Here is a 17,455-nt window from a genome sequence, read left to right as displayed (position 1 = left end):
ATTGAAGCGGCCGAGTGTGATGAAATATTTAATCTCGTCAGACTCCGTGTAGAGCAGACTTGGTTAGCAGGTGCAGGCCGGCGAGCGCACAATGATTTCACCTCGGAGACCAGACAGACAAGGTCAACTATGCTCCCATTGTGAGAGAAACACACACAACATACAGGAATGCTCACACACTGAATACGTATATTCTTCTCTGTTACTACGTTCTCATTTATGTTACCATATGGGAGTCAAGCAACATGAATGCCAAGTTGAATCTGTGGGTTTCCATTTGCTGCTTCTGTATATGTTCATTTTTCAATTGTCAGTTTAAGCGCCATTTTTTCACTGATGAACTGATAAACCATTTAAAAGAGGAGGACTTACCTAGGAGGACATCTTCAACCCTATTCCCTAAACAAATTATGATTATATACAACTAAATAGTTTTGCCTGTTTGGAAAAACCTTAAAGCTATAGTGCGTAGTTTCTGTCGCCCCCATGAGGAATTCGAAGTAATGACAACACCACTGTTGTTGTATCCACATGATACAAACCTTCCGTAATGACGCACGTGCACGCATCCAACACTAAGAAAGCGGAATCTGACAATAAAGTGTACTCTTATTTTATCTTATCTAATTGGTCACTACCAAAATCAATACATTCATCTGAAAACAAAAAGGTATTTGGCTTTTTAAATGACATTTCATTGTGATGGGCCTCAGGTTTTACATTAGTAGGAGGCTGTAAATCCAGAAAGTGAATACACCAATACACCAACAAAAAAACCCACAAAGATGATTACAATGATAACATCTTTTGAGGTGGTAACCTCATTGAGATGTTCTAATTCAATAAATCATAATCAGTCGGCGATACAAACTCTGAACTTCACTGTGCCAAACAACACACACACACACACACACACACACACACACACACACACACACACACACACACACACACACACACACACACACACACACACACACACACACACTCACGCACACACACACACACACACACACACACACCACTCTCCCTCCTAACGGAGAATAGGATTGTGTGGGAGCACCAGTGAGCTTTGTGAAAACTGAAAAGCTCACAGGTGGGAGATTGAATATTAGAACTCAGCGGCAGGCCGTGTGGAACCCCTCTGAGAGGAGATATGAGAGAGTGTCGTGCTGAAAAGCAACCAGGCCTCATGATGTGTTGCTGAGATCTGTGTGGGGTGACGGCTTGTCTGGGAGAATTCGGCGAGGAAATGTTTGAACAGAACACAGAGCAACCAAACAGATGTGTGTTAGAGAAGAGGAGTGTGTGAGCAGAGGAGTGTGTTTGTGGGTAAATGTGTTTAAATATTTAAAATATGTATCCCTTTATGGCGACATGAACTGGTCCATTTGGTTTTATATGAGACATTGTTCTTGTTCAATGTGGGTTAGAACACTGTATGAAACTCCACAACTGTCTAGATGTCACTGCGTTTTTAAATAACCATTGTACTAATTATAGTTTAACCTCATCTAAAGTCACATGTGGGTTTGTGTTTGGCCTTGCATGAATTTCCTTGCCCTGCCCAAGCTGCAGCATCCTGTCAGCCTCATGTAAACATGTTTAACGTCTAAAAGAAAACCCTCCACTGATCGTCAGCCTGTCATTTCCAATAAGCCAAACCTGCGATAGTGGAAGAAACCGAAGCAGTCAAACCGGACAAACAGAAGTGTGTTCCAACAAACAGAGGCTAAAACCAGAACTACGCTAACAAACTGATCTTAAGGCCTATGGCAAAGCTTTGTGGAAATCTCACGCTTCTTCTTCTTATTGGAAGTTGAGCTGTTTGGCAGCGATTTCAACACTTTCAGCACTGGAGCAATCCCGGGAGTGGAGCGTCAAGGATATAGACTAATTTACATCATACTATTAATAGGTGGTCATGTTATCTCAATTATGCCCGCATTGTGACCAGATCTCAATATGCTCATTAATTAAGTGGGACTTATGGTCCCAGGTCAAAGGAAGTGGATGTTATAGATGGGCGCCAAATTCGTTTTTGCGAGAGAAGACTTGCTGGCTACTGCTACAACTTTTTTTCTTTGCCTGTGATTGTTTTTGCCAACCTATTTTAATATTATGATATAATTACTTAAGTTAGCTTTTCACTAGTCTCGCATAGCCAGACCTATCTCTACAGCGCCGCGTAGGAGGTTCTGGCTAGACAACACAACATTCCTGGATAGAAGAAAAACTAGCTCTGGTTTATTGGCATTTCTTTAAACCAAACGAAAGAAAGAGGAAAATAAGGGACATCCGGTGGAACTTCCAGCGGCATCGTAACTATCCCGTAAATGAACCGTCGTCGATATAGACTAGCTTTTCACTATCTTGGGATACTGTTATGATTATTCTTCATTTATAGCTTGACAAGTGTTAGCCATTCAAACTGATCAGCTAACTAACATGTACTCTACAACAGCTATACCCAGCATAGTTTAAATTCACCTATGAGGTTGATACATTAACTGAGTAATGTTCCCGTGGCTAAAAACTCTTATCTGGTTTTCTCATCTCGTTTTCTCTCCTCTGACATACACGAGCAGAGGGAGTGCTGATTGACTGGCGGAATGAAGAACGTGCACGCGCTCTGGCAACGTTCCCTTGCAGGACCTCATACCGTTTAATCAAAACCATGCCCAGCACTTGCCCCCAACTTTCCACCGCAGCTCCTCCAGTATTCTTTCCCAGAAATTAAAGTAGTCCTTTTTTTTCTCCTTGTTGATCTTTTCTTTTTTTATACAGCGGAAAGTTTACACAAAGGCGAGCCTTATCCCTGGAGCCTGTCTCTCTCTCTCTCTCTCTCCTTTCCAAATACCTGCAGGATGAAATCAAACTCCCTTTTCAAAATCGCATTATAAGTCTTCCTCTCTCTCGTTCTTTTTCTCTCTCTCCCTTTCCGCTGAGCTTGTCAGATCAGTCCAGCTTTCCAAGTCTCCAGGAGAGGATCAGCCATCATTCTGTGGGCGTCAGACGTCTTAATTAATGCAAGGGGGTTTCATGAGAGAAGGCTGCAGTCATGAAGGCTTTTGCCAGAGAAAATACAGGAAGCTGGAATAGGTAGGATACTGTTTAGATGGATGGATGATGCGTTCTTAGCGGATGACGCATGAAGCTCAACCAAACTCTCTGTCAACCGTCTTCTCTAAGCCATATGGTCAAAGGTGGTAATGGCTATGATAAAGGTGATAAGAGACACAGAAAATACAGTTGAGTGAACACATTGTTAAAGTAACTTGCAGTGGAAAAACCATAAAATAAATACTAAATGAAGAGTGTATTTCTTTGAGTATGTCATTGAGTCATGTTTGTCTCCATTTATTGTACATTTGGAAGTGGTCAGTTTGTTTTACGTTAAACAAATTAAGCAAATTGATAAAATGATTCTGACGGTGCTTATTTCAGTTGTTTAGGACATGCATGGGTTTCTGTTTGTGTGACTTGTTATGACTTGTTAAAAGCTGAACTCACTGAAACTTGACTTAAAATAAAAATGCGCGTGCACATGTTTCATGCCAATATCCCACAGAAACTGGTTTCATGTTAAATGTTAAGCTTCATGGGGGGAAATTATTACCCAACACTTCCTCTTCCTTAGAGGTCAAATGTCAGGATCAGCTGCTCTGAAGAAACTAGAGGAGATAAAGAAAACCTATATATTTTATTTATTTATTTTCCATAAAAATGCTTGTTTGCTTTTATTCTGAGAGTTTCATGTATGTGAGTTAAATGACTTGCTAAACATTTCGGGGAATATGCTTGTTTGTTTGCCCTGAGTAGAAGAGTAGATCGATACTACTCTCTGTCTGTTCGGTAACTAGTGACTTTAAGCAGCGGCGGTTGAAGGGATGGCTAAGGCGTTCGAGAAACATTCCAAAGGGTTCCTGTCGTAACTGTGTAGTAGGAAAGCAGGATTGGTTTGCCGTACGCACTACTACGGCAACCCATTGGAATGTTTCTGGAATGCTGTACCCGTCCCTTCAACCGTTGCTGTTAAAGTCCCTACTATTTAGTTGGAGACTGTTGCCCGTTAGCTTAGCTTAGCTTAAATACTAGAAACAGGGGGAAACAGCTAGTATAGCTCTGTCCGAAGGTAACAAAATCTGTCTACCATCACCTCCATAGCTCAATAACTAACTGGATTTCTTCTTGTTCGATAAAATAAAAGTGTAAAAACAACAATACACTGTTTTACAGGACATTTTATGTTGGACAGTATTTGGGCTGGGACCAGTTGCCAGGCAACCAGTGGAGACTCCATGGAAATGATTGCTCCTTTGCCGAAGTCACAGGCAAAGGTATGATCTCAGGAGATATAACCTGTTAATGAGTTTGCTTTAAGGCTCTGACACACCAACCCGACGGCCGACCGTCGGCAGAAAAGGCAGTCGGACTGATCAGTCGGCTCCCGTCTCGCCGAGTTGGTCAAAACAGTGCCTCGGGACACACCGAAGCGATGCCGACTTGAGCGAGACGTAATATGTCTCTGTAACAGCAGATGGCGCTAATCTTTATTGTCGCCCAAAAAATGAAAAACGGAAATGACAGAACATCTCTCTAGTAAACACAGAGCACGCTGTCGTCAGTCATTGTTTTCATCAGAGAGTGTTGATAGTCAAGAAGGATCGTTGTTGTCATTACTTGCTGAACGGAAGAAAATATGATGGCTAGTAATAAGAAGATACTGGCGTTGTCAGCTCCCGAACTCTCCGGTTTTCTCGTGCACTGATTCGCTAGTGCACCAATCAGATTGGTCATCGAGTCCGACTGCCCACTGGTCGATTCAACAAGTCAAATCGACCAAAATGAATGCGACGGCTCCTCCGACTGACGACGGCACGGAACACACCGAACAGACTCAAGTCCCGACCTCGCCAGACTGTCCGACGGGCGATTAGCGGGCTGGTGTGTCAGCGCCTTTAGAGGACAGACAGGCTACAGTAGGTGTTTCCAGTCTTCGTGCCAAGCTAACCGGCTACTGGCTCTGTTACATATTAACTGTACAGACATGAGAGTTGTATCAATCTTCTCTGATGAAAGCCAATAAGCGCATTTTCCAAAATGTTGAAATATTCTTTAAAAGTCGGCCATGCGGTTGTCTGAAGACAATTAGAGAAAATGGAAAATAAAAAAACCAGACTACTGTACCATCTAACGGAAAAGACCACAAAATGTGAACAGTGCTATCCAAAATGTGTGCTGGATACAACCAATACTAAACAGGGAAGCAAAGACACCCACAAATTGAATTTTACGCCTGGTACGCTTTTCATATGTAGTCTCACGCCAAAAGGACTGATGTATACAGTATAGTGTATTAAATTAATTTATTATTCAGTTAGTGCTTTGGACAGATGTAGGAGATCAAAACAGGGGCATCTGAAAAGGTGTAAATGTGTATAAACAGTGTAAAAATGAGCAGAAGCAGTTAAAACATTCCTTGGATTAATAAAATAAAAAGAGGGAGTCCACCGAACAGTGTTATGGAGCGGTTTTCCACTGAGCGTTCCTGCTGTAAATCTAAGGTGTAAATGCTGATGGATTTACTGCAGCGCTGCCCAGTGATCCAAGGCTCTTGTCATAATTTGTTCATCTGACTGAAGGTTTTAGTCAGAGATGACGAAACCATGCCTGAGTCTGTAGCCTATTACTGTTAACCCATAATCTAAAACTCGTATTTCTGTTTCCTTCATGTTCATACCCATACGTTTTTAATGGCTTCCTTCGGCTGGGCCTTTTTCCCTGTTGGATTTTTATTTTATTTTTCCCCGCAATTTTTCCCTCCTAAACCCCATGGCAACCATTCAGGTTTTGGAGGGCTTCCTGAAATTCTTGTTAAGTGTATCGAAAAGAGGCTGTAAGAAGGAGGAATGAGCTCATGTGTGTATGTGTGCAGTTTTACTGTATTCATAAACAACTCTCTTCGAGGCTCACCACTGTTAGAGCCTGAGGGCATCATCGGTCTGTGATTTAAACAGAGAGAAGAGAGGAACGTCACAAATACACAAATGAGAAAAAGCTGCAGAAAAGACAAGACAGAATCAATAATTATAGGATTTCTCTTTTTCCAGTGTTATTTATGGATCTACTGTGAGATTTCCACAACCCATGCTGAGCAAGTTACTCTGAAAATGGAGTTAATTACTCACCATTTATTGCAAGTAATCACATTACTTTACTGCTTATTCAACCGTAGACGTAAAATATAGGGTACAGTACTTTTTGTTAGCAAATTCAGAACGGTTCCTTAGTTAAACTGGAAACAAGATGTTACACCATACTTGCTGAATTCATCCAAAGTTTACCAAGAATCCAAATGTGAACTGATTTGAACATCTGAATATCAGGTTTCTGCAAAGCCTCACCTTTCACTTCCCACTCTTAGCAGCATGAACACAGAGCAGTGCATTTAACTTGAGAAGAAACGTGAGGGCCGTTTTACTAAATGTGCAACATGCAAGTTGCCATTTGCAACACAAGAGTTTGTTGCTCATTTTAACACGTCAAAGCACACTAATCAAAACAAATGCCACACTACGAAACATCTGAGCATGTGCTGTAGAGTCCCACTCCCAACGGACTCGCAAATGCATCTGCAATTACCGAGCCTGAGACAAATTGTTTTTATGAACCATGCTCCAGATATTTTCTGTGTACTGATGTTCATACAAATCAAGCAGGAGAGTTCCATGCCAATCCCAGATTTGAAAGTGCAATACATACCCTTCATCTAACTTTTTTCAAGGACCTAGACTTTACAGTAATTTACAGAATCCTGGACACCCCCAAATAAAGGTTCCAACTGGTAACAGTTAACTTAACATTTTACTTCCTCTTTTAAAATGTATTTGCATCTACTATGATACTAAAATAAGCATTTAACACTGAACCAATTAACAAAGAGATTAGAAATTAATGATGAAACCGTTAAAAGGTGCAATTTCCACTACTTGTTCAGACCTGGAAAAAAGACAGAAGACAATCACAGTGGAAAGGGGTGGGGAGATGTTGAGTAGGGAGATCTAGAGACAAATGAACTGTTTGTGTGTGTGTGTGTGTGTGTGTGTGTGTGTGTGTGCGTGTGTGTGCGTGTGTGTGAGTGTGTGTGAGTGTGTGTGTGTGTGTGTCGCACTGATTACAGAGGTATGGATCAATTTCAATCTGAGTCAGGTCCCAGTCAACCCTGTGAAGGCAAACAGCCAGGTCAATATTCCACATGACCCTGACAATCTGAATCAGGCAGGCAGCGTGACGAACAGCCGCCCCTCACCACCAACAGCACCTCGGTCCCGTCTCTGACAGTACCCCCACACGGGGCCACCCACCTCAAAAGACTGAACCCCCATTTCCCACCACCTTTCCCACAGGAGCCAATGTGTGTAGACTATAAAGCTTGTGTTTATGTGTGCTGGCATGTATGGGTTCTCTAGGTGGACACAACAGTAATAAAAGTAATAAAAGAGTGCTGCAGGGACGATGTATTTTTCTAAAACTACCCAGTTAGCATCGCCCTGCATTTTTATTATTGTAAAAAGAATAAGTTCTGTGGCTAACAGCAGTTCATGATACTTCCATGTTTTGTTCAGCAAGATCATCTTGAAAACCACTTTTATGATTTTAGAAGTCTAAATACAATCGCCAGGAGTAAAAAGCCAATGTTAGGCTATAAAGGAACTATTACCACAGTTGCATGACTTCAATGTCACCACTACTAGCTTTTGCCTGTTGGGCGTGATGCCATTTGACAACCTGTGTAGTCTTATTTAGCAACTTGTTAGCAACTGCCTTTTCGAAGAAGCTTCAAAATTCATGAGTGGGGTATTTATGGACATATTTTATGTCGTAGAACGAAACGTGAAAATCAATTAAGCTTGTGTTAATAGTTTGACTCAATTCTGCACTCTATATGGACCCCTCTCATGTCTATGCATAAAGAATGGAACTAGTGCTAAGAAGAGATTATTTTAGCTTAGCATAAAGACTGGAAGCAGGGGGCAACAGCTAGTCTGGCTGTGTCCAAAGTAATAAAAATATGCCTACTAGCATCTCTAAAGCTTACACAGAGTATCAAAGTAATATATGAGTATACATGTGAAGGTGGGACTGTAAAGCCCGCAGGAGCAAGGACAGAAAAAAATAAAGTTTACATTTTATTGGTTGCTGTTAATGACGAACACTCCCACTGCTGTCAGTTCTGTCATGCCTCATCTGCAACTCAGAATGTTACTTTACTGCAGTGAGACTGTAACATGCTCCCCTTCCCACACACAGGAGGTCACATGTCTCTCTCCCTCAAACACACACATCAAAATCCCTTCCATCACAAATTTTGCTCGGTTAATTACACTCACTATGCATATATCAGCGTGCTGCCAAAAGATCTCATTTTATTGGCACCGAAAGAATTTTTCTTTAAAGCCACGCCTTCTGTTTGAGTAGTGTTTACTCTGTAAACTAACCAGAAAAGCCTGTCTTACTGTATCGTGCACCACACACAAACGTGAACAAAGCTTAACACATTTAAAAAAGTTAACAACGATCACAGTTTAACCACGAGCCCAGTCATTCTGGTGCAACCTTCATGAGCTGAACAAGATTCCCTTTATAAATAAATCTGGTTTCTTCTTATGCGAGGGCGAGCATTTGGAGCTAGTTTTACATCACACAAATCAATGGGCTGCATGGTTTCAGATGGGTTCAAGTAAAGTCTGTGTTGTTTGTTTCAGCCTCAGGCCATTCTGAACAATACACAGTCCTGTAATTTATTTTCTTTGGTTGATCTTTAAAGTGCTCATATTATGCTCATTTTCAGGTTCATAATTGTATTTAGAGGTTGTCCCAGGATAGGTTTACATCGTTTAATTTTCAAAAAACACTATATTTTTGTTGTATTGCACATTGCTGCAGATCCTCTTTTCACCCTGTGTGTTGAGCTACAGATTGAGGCATCGTGCTCCTGTTCCATCTTTGTTGGGAGTCGCACATGTGCAGTATCTAGATAAGGACTACTAGCCAGTCAGCAGCAGAGTATGAGGGTGTGCCATGCTAGCAGCTAGGCGAGCATTATGACATGTGTTACAAAGTGACGCACGTTTGTCTCTGAAGTAAAGGCTGAACTACAATAGAGCTGTTTGGAGCAGTTTGTGAACAGTGTTTTCTGTTGGAGTCCCTTTGGGGTGGACTTTGGGCTTTTCACTTTGTAAACTTATAACCTGCACAAAAAAGATATATGACACAATACAGGAAAGGGAAAAAAGCCAAAAAGCATAATATGAGCACTTTAATGGCAAGCATGAATTGACATTGACAACGTAGAACTACTTCACTACTGTACTTAAGTACTAAAAGGCTGTATCTGTACTCTACTGGAGTATTATTTTTTTCTCCTACTTCCACTTTTACTTGAGTACATATTTTCGATGAGTTTAATACTTTTACTCCGATACATTTTTTATGTGCTGCATCTTTACTCGTTACTAGGGCTGCACGATATTTTGTTACATCGTCTACATCACCATGTGCGCATGCGCGATAGTCACATCGCAGGATGTTGTGATGTTGACGCTTCAACTTTTTTGTTGCTTGATAGAAAAGTAAACTTTCACCATTCTCAATTTACATGATTGTTACCGGCCGAGCCCTCCCCTTTAAGATAGGGGCGTTTCATGTGGGCGAAGTGTGTAAGTGACGGAACGTTAGTCCTCCGGGGTTTGTTATAGGAAGTGAGGCTCTCCGTGTGTAGAAAAGTACGGTAAGAGTCAGCTGCCGCTGACACAATGATGCACATTTCCATGGGTATCGAAGCTACAGTAGTGTTTTATGTTTGCTGCAAAGACTAACTAAATCACCTGATTAATGCAACGTTATCACAACATCTCCCGGCCATTTTTCACCATGGAAAGCTGCTACCAGCCAGGTTAAAGCTAATATAATTAGCCTAAAGAAAAACTCCCAACTAACGTTACGGTTCAGAGCCGCGACGCTGGAAACACTAATCTACAACAGCAGTCTGTGTCTGATATAACGTAATTTACCCTGACTGAAGTGTTCTTTGATACACAGTTTGTTGCTAGTGCGTGATCTGCAAACCACCAATCACAATCTGTTGATCAATTTATCAAACAACCAAAGCAGGCCCCGCTAGTCGACCACAAACTAAAATTTAGAGGAAGCAATATGCATGCATTATTAATATCATTCACTTTAGCCTGGATTGATAGTATTATATGAATAGGCTACAATGGTGTCATGTCAGTCAACCAGTGTATTTAACTACCTAATGTCCCTCTCCAAAATCACTTCAGAAGAGTAGTCACAGCGCTTACTTGCTTTGGTGTTTGCAAAGAATTAAAGTTCATCAAAGAATTTTTTTTCATTTTTATTTTCTATGTAGATGCACTCCCCTACAAAATCACCTCAGTAGTCAAGAATGAGTTATTATTTTTTATTAGTCATCTTTTTTCCTATCGCAATATATATCGCAGGGGAAAAAAATGATCTGTGTGTGTTTTAGTCACACTAGTGGCTCTAGGGATGGTAATGTCAGTCGGTCAGTCAACCACTTTGTTCCAGACTAAACTTTCTGCCCAACTATTGGATGGATTAAATTACATTTTCCACAGAAATCCTTGATCCCCAGAGGATGAGTCCTACAGACTTTGGTGGTCCACTGACTTTTGCTTTAGCAATGCCATGAGGTAGACATTTATGAATTTGACTGAAATACCTAAACAGCTATTGGATGGATTACCCTGACATTTGATACAGACATCCATGGCCCCCTCAAGGTGAATTTTAATAATCTTTGGTGACCCTATGATTTTCCAGCGCCATCGTCTTTGTCCAATGCTTTGGTTTATGACCATCAGCCTCAGCTGTACTTTGTATGAAACATGCTAAACCAAAGTTGTAATCATTGTAAATATATACCTTTTAAACATCAGCATGTTAGCGTTGTCAGCGTTCTCATTGTAGCATGTTAGCATGCTGACGTTAGCAGTTAGCATTGAGCTTTAACCGCCACTGTGCCTATAGCATGGCTGTAGACTTCTAGTCTTGTTTGGTAGGACAGCAGTGTACACTAGCATAAAAAGATGAGAAATACTACAGGAGGCACAGCAATACTACATTAGCATCACAGATAGAAAGCAGAGTGTCTCTGTTATTGTCTAAAAGATTGCATACATTCAACCACACCCAAGTGTCACTGATGGGTCTTTAAATGTTTGGAGTCAGGTCTGGGAGTGAAGGGCCAGGAGGCCCATTAAGTTTGCTGTGATTGTGTTTATGCAGATAAACTGCAAGATAATCACAGTGGAGAGGAATTTCCTGTGAGTCATATGTTCCATTAAAACTGATGAATGATCCTCTTCTTTGGATCTGTCTTTTTAGTCTCTTCTTCATCTAACTCTGCATCTTAACTGAAACAAGATTACTACTTAGTACTGCAGCCTCCACTACATTATGTGGTGCAGCAGTGGAAAAACAAATAGAAACAAAATTCTCTACTTTCTTTTTTTTTAACTGCCTGGAGCTTGCACAAGGCATACATTTCAACACTTCATTCTTCAAACTAAAAGTGAGACCCTCTCTCAATGAAAACCTCGCAGGGTAATCATTTCAGACTTATTTCTTGCCAAGTCAGCATGCAGCCTTGATTAAGTACACGTTAAATTATTTTTTTTCTCTTTCTGGTGGAGTCATTCCTAAAAACAAATGGCTGTCTGTGTCACTTCTCTAAAGCTTTGAGGAAACACGCTGTGGTGGAAACAATCATCCTAAGTCTCACAGACACTGCACTGAACTAATGTTGCAGAAAACATACACATTTGCAAATTGTGAATTTCTCTTTCTTGTTTCAATTGAATCTAAAACGCTTCAAAACCACTTTATGTAATTTATTACAAATGCTATGACAGTGGTTTCATATACTTTTAGCATATTTGTTTGATTTGTAGGTTTTATGGCTTTAATTTAAGGAGAAGAGATGTGGCAGAGAGAAGCACACACACAGCTCTGCTTCTTTACTTGTGAGAACCCCTAACCAGAACCTCAAACATTACAAACAAATGCCTATACCATACCTCCAAACCTCACACTAATTCAACCAAAACCTACATCTAAGCCTAACCCTTAAACCAAGTCTTTAACCCTTAAACAACCATTTTGAAGAGAACAGGACAGGTTAAAATGTTTTTAAAACTTTTCAAAACTTCTCCTATTTTTAGTGTGTAAAACTAAAATTGGTTCTAATAAAGTTCTAATAATGTAGTCTAATACAGTACGGCAGCTACACAGTACATCAAGTCCAACCTTCACAAAGCTTATAATGAGAGGTGTTGATGCAACTTCATGGTTATTGTTTGCTGGAGTTTGTGTTGCTGTTCAATTATATTGTGTTATATAGAGTGGTGTTGCAAATATTTTGTACACGCCATTTATTTAAATGAGGGTAGACTAAATATTACACTATTACACTAATATTCTCAGTTGGTAAAATACATTTTCCAATATTAAATGTAAGGACAACGCATGATAATGTCTTTTAAGGTAGTATATGGCAAAACTCTGAATATCATGTCTCTTTACTAAGCTTTACTAAGCTTTAGTGCGTAACTTCTTGATATTAATGAACGTCCGTTACATTTCAAGCCATTGCCAAATGAGTTGCTACAAATCTAATTAAGACTATCAGCTCCACACAACTCTCTCTGGATTTCTCAGTATGGCCGTGTTCAGAAGATTGTGTCGTCCGGCGACTTTAGTGCACAGAAGCTCAAGGGAAGATAATGACCTCTTCTGAAGAGTGCATCATGTTATTTTAATCCTCCGTGTCCTCCTTGGCTACTACCAACTGTGTAGAGGAGGGATGGGGGGAGGGGGGGGCACGTGAGCGATCATGGAAGCAGGGGCGGATCTACAGGCAAGGGGCAGCCGCCCCCACTGTAGTGGCCTTGCCCCCAGCTGCCCCCTAACTTTGGCATTCAAAAACTTTGCTTGTAAAAACAAACTGCCACTATGTGCACAGGCTTCTTAAAACATTGAAACAAACAATTAATTTATATTAATTCATAATAAATAATAATTGTAGATGTAATCTTACGCGCCCCTCCCCCCCCAAATACTCTAGCTACGTCCCTGCATCAAACGTGCAGAGCGCCGTTCGCACATTCAGGCTCGCACACAGCGAGTCTGCTGCGGTGTGGGGGCCCTGCATCCCGGCAAAGACTGGAGCGACTGAGCTGCCCCCCCTCCCCGAGCCTCTCAAAGTGAAGTCAGCTTCCCCAGGTGAAGTTAAAACACACGTTTCATCTAAAGTTAAATTTGTAATAATTATAATGTCTGCTAAAGGCGAGTCAGTATCAACAACAGCGCGTCTGTTAGCCAAAAGTCAAATTGCTCCCTCGTGGGTTGTAAGCGCATTCTGCTGTTTGATTAGTTTGATTTCAGTAAAGACAAGAAGAGCATAATACAGAATATTACAAACTGGCATGTTTGAATTCATAACGTTTACAGAGGGTCGCCGTTTCGGTGGCGTTACGTTACAACACACTACACAGTGCTTGCTGAGACCGATCATTTGTATATGATTAGTTAAGGAGTAGGCTACTATAAAATCCACTTCCTCTCACATATCACGGCAATACGGATGCACAAATTAAACCAGGCAACATACTTTACTGTCAAACTGGGAAAACAACAAATACAACGGGATTAAGAAGGCTAGTCTAAACATAAGTGATGTGTGCATGTAATAAATCTCGTCTGATGTTATGTTTTTTAGGCTACTTATTAGCTACAGGGCCATACAGTGTAATGTAATACAATAATAACAAGAGCTTTTCACATCTTGACTTTTGCAGGCCAGAGTAGCTGGAGATATTAGCTGAAGCCTAAAAGTGGGGATATTGCCAGCCAAGAAAATCCTGAGTAGTGCACAGGAGGAAGAGGAGGAGGGAAATGAAGAAGGAGAAGACAGTAAACTGGAGAGACCAGGCAGGTCAGAGCAGGAGAAGACCACAGAAGGAGATGCAGAAATGAGTGAAAGAGAAGAGGGAAAGGAAGAATTGACTGTGAGGGATGAAGAGGAGGCTGCAGGTTCAGAGAGAGGGACAGAGGCAGAGAGTGATCAGGAGGATGAAGATGACAGAGAGGAAGAGGAGGCTGCAGTAACCCCTGGACCATATGGTTGGTTTATATTCTCCTTACATATAAATTGCAGTACAGTAACATAGCATGTCCTGTGACATGATGTGTTTTCAGTTTTTGGCTATTTCCATTCTGTTGTATATGTTATAGGGTTAGATATGTAAATATTTACATATACAACAACAGTTCACTCTTCTCAAGACACTTTACAGATAGAGTAGGTCTAGACCACACTCTTTAAGTTACAATGACCCAACAATTCTCCCAAGAGCAAGCATTTGGTGCAACAGAAACATCAGACATATCCAGGGTCTTGGTGGTCGCTGGTTACATACAGATGGATACAGATATAGAGAATTATGATTCATAATAATGGTAATTATAGTAACAAAAAAGATAATGGAACTATGAATAGAAATAATAGTTGTAGCAGTTTAGGGCGTAGCAGTTTAGGGCATAGCAGGGCGTTGCGGGGCGTAGTAGGGCATATCAGTTTATGTATGAGGGTTTCCATGTACCGTCTTCCCCTGCCACCCTACCAAGATCTCTTGCTACCCCTTTGCCCCCCCATGTAAAATTTTCTAGATCCGCCACTGCATGGAAGGCTTGTATAATGTGGACGCTCTGACAGTGTTGTCGTCATTACGTAGAATTCCTCATGGGGGCGACAGAAAATACGCACTGTAGCTTTAACAGTAACAATGCTTCTCCCTGGTTCATGCGCTTGCATGAATTTGATTGGACAATGAACTCTGTTACCTGATGACGCACTCGCTGTGTGGGCTTTTGCCTACCTACAATACTGCTGTCGGTCTCAATGACCCCTTACACTTCTGCAGCTTTTCCCAAGCAGGAAATTGGAGCGGTGTTTAGGATATGTGTGTGCATGCTTTTTATGAATGCTTGGTTTCTACCAATGTTGTTTGTCCTATCAGGGAAAGCCTGATAGGTTTTCACAAAGTTTGACATCAGTTAACTGTAGATTGAAGCTAAGAAACACAAGCTTAGCTGACTATCTAATTTAATTTAATGAGTTTTACACACTTCTCTTGTCAAATCAAAAGTAAAAGAGTACTGTATTATAAGAGCAAACATCTAAACTTTTTTAGATTATGAACTGTAAACTGGCAAAGTACCAAACCATCACAAATCTTTTCCATAACAGTTTCCCACTGCTAGGAACAGCTGAGAGGTCGAGGCCATACCACCTGCAGGGTCACCACTGTAGTATTTGTGGGTTATTCCAAAAAAAGAAAAGGATCAAAGGTGAGGAGGGTAGTCTCTCTGCCTACATGTGGAAGGTTCAGGAAAAAACAACTTCACTCTATTTTTATCTTTAAAAAAACAAACTGGACCGCAAAACTGTTTTCTTGGAAAAACACTTAAAGTAACATCAATCCGACAAACCGGTCAACCTTCATACTCCCTAACCATCGTCTGCTCCCATCTGCTGCACTGCTGCAAAAACAACAGAGCCCCTAAAATTAGGTTTCACCCGATAAATTGGCAACATTACTGCAATGGCCCCTTAAATTAGGACAATTTTGGAGAAGCAGTCAGATCAAAATTTTTTTAATGACAACAATGAATTTGCCATTTGTGTCTGAACGGTTTTGTTTTGATTTATGGACTTTACACCACACAGCAAAGTGGAGAACAAGAGATGGCTCAGCTTTCTCAGGATGGAACAAAAACCATAAAAGACCAGCGAAAAGGAAAGTTTATTTTGACGAGGAACAGAAAAAAAATGTATATAATGGTTATGATGAAAGAAAATTGTAAATGACACGCAAATGTTCAATTATTCCTTAAATTGCCACACACCATGTCACGTCACCATGCAAGACTATTGTGCGGTTAAGAGTGTGCCCGACTTTGCTGAAGTGCTCTTTTTTAGGCCTTTATTTCCACAGTACATGAAAGGGGAGAGAGAAGGGGAAAGACATGCAGCAAAGGGCCGCAGGTCGGAGTCGAACGGGCCGCCGCCGCTGCGTCGAAGAGTAAACCTCCATACATGTGCACCTGCTCCACCAACCGAGCCAACCCGGCCAGTGCTGAAGTGCTCTTGAGCAATTGATACAGAGTAGGATTGCTCTTCCCTAGCTGATTATGTGCGATCAGAACTTATGCACATCGACAGCATTAACGTAATGTTTTTATCGACTTTCATCAGCGTCACGAAAGTTTCTCATCATATAAACAAACTGCATTTTTCTTTAGTGCAAGTAAAAACATGACAACAATACCTTCAGTAAGTCCCAACCCAGACAAAACAGACCTCCTCACAACAGCTTTGGCTTATTAATGTTTTTGAAGAAGAGACACAATTCTTTATCTGTTCATTTATCAGTTTGAGCGGTCAGTGCACTTCAAACACACAAACATTCAAACATTTAACGACATTTAACTGTATGGATGGATGGGAAAGATAAAGGGATGGATGAGTGACTTGTGGCTGGATAGATGGAAAGATAAAGCCAAGAACAAAGGTAAAGAACGATGGGAGGATCATTTCGCAATGTTTATGACAAAAACAAAATGGAAAGAAAAGACAAAGGAAAAGACGATATGAGGGAAAGAGCAAGATTGAGATTAGTATGTAGTGAGAGACATGAAAATGGGATGGGTGTTAAGAGAGCAATCAGACATGTTGTTACCACATGACAGGACTGTGCTGACAAGAGAAAAATATCAGACTTTCTTTTAAAGGAAAAGGAAAATATAGAAGGCAAATATTTCCCTGACTGTATTTGGAGCAACTTCAAACATTGTGTTTATAGGTAGGCTATGTGTATTTACTGTAAATATTCATGTTGGCGTGCGTGTAGTCTATATCCACGACGTTCCACTTCCGGGATTGCTCTGGTGCCTCCGGACATTCTGCTGGATGTCACTCTTTTCGACCGGATGTCCTGTTACCTTCCTCTTTCTTTGTGTTGGCATTCTAAACTCTGGTGGATTTCTGAGGACTATGGTTAACTGCTCCTCAGATCTCTGCAGGGTAAATCCAGACAGCTAGCTAGACTATCTGTCCAATCTGAGTTTCCTGTTGCACGACTAAATCAACTTTTGAACGTACACGTTCCACCAAAACATGTTCCTTCCCGAGGCTAATTTGCAGCAGCACCGTGGCTCCGTTCGGCACTTAGCACAGCAATAGAAGATTATCCCCATCCCGGAATGCTGTGTGGAAAGGTCAGGCTCTCCTCTGCTGCGCTGTGGAGGAAGGTCTGGCAATGCGAGACTAACGTGCATGTTGATTATC

This window comes from Perca fluviatilis, chromosome 1, assembly GCF_010015445.1.
Source record: "Perca fluviatilis chromosome 1, GENO_Pfluv_1.0, whole genome shotgun sequence".
Taxonomy (NCBI): Eukaryota; Metazoa; Chordata; class Actinopteri; order Perciformes; family Percidae; genus Perca; species Perca fluviatilis.
The sequence above is the reverse complement of the archived record's forward strand: the minus strand, read 5'-3'. Positions refer to the sequence as shown.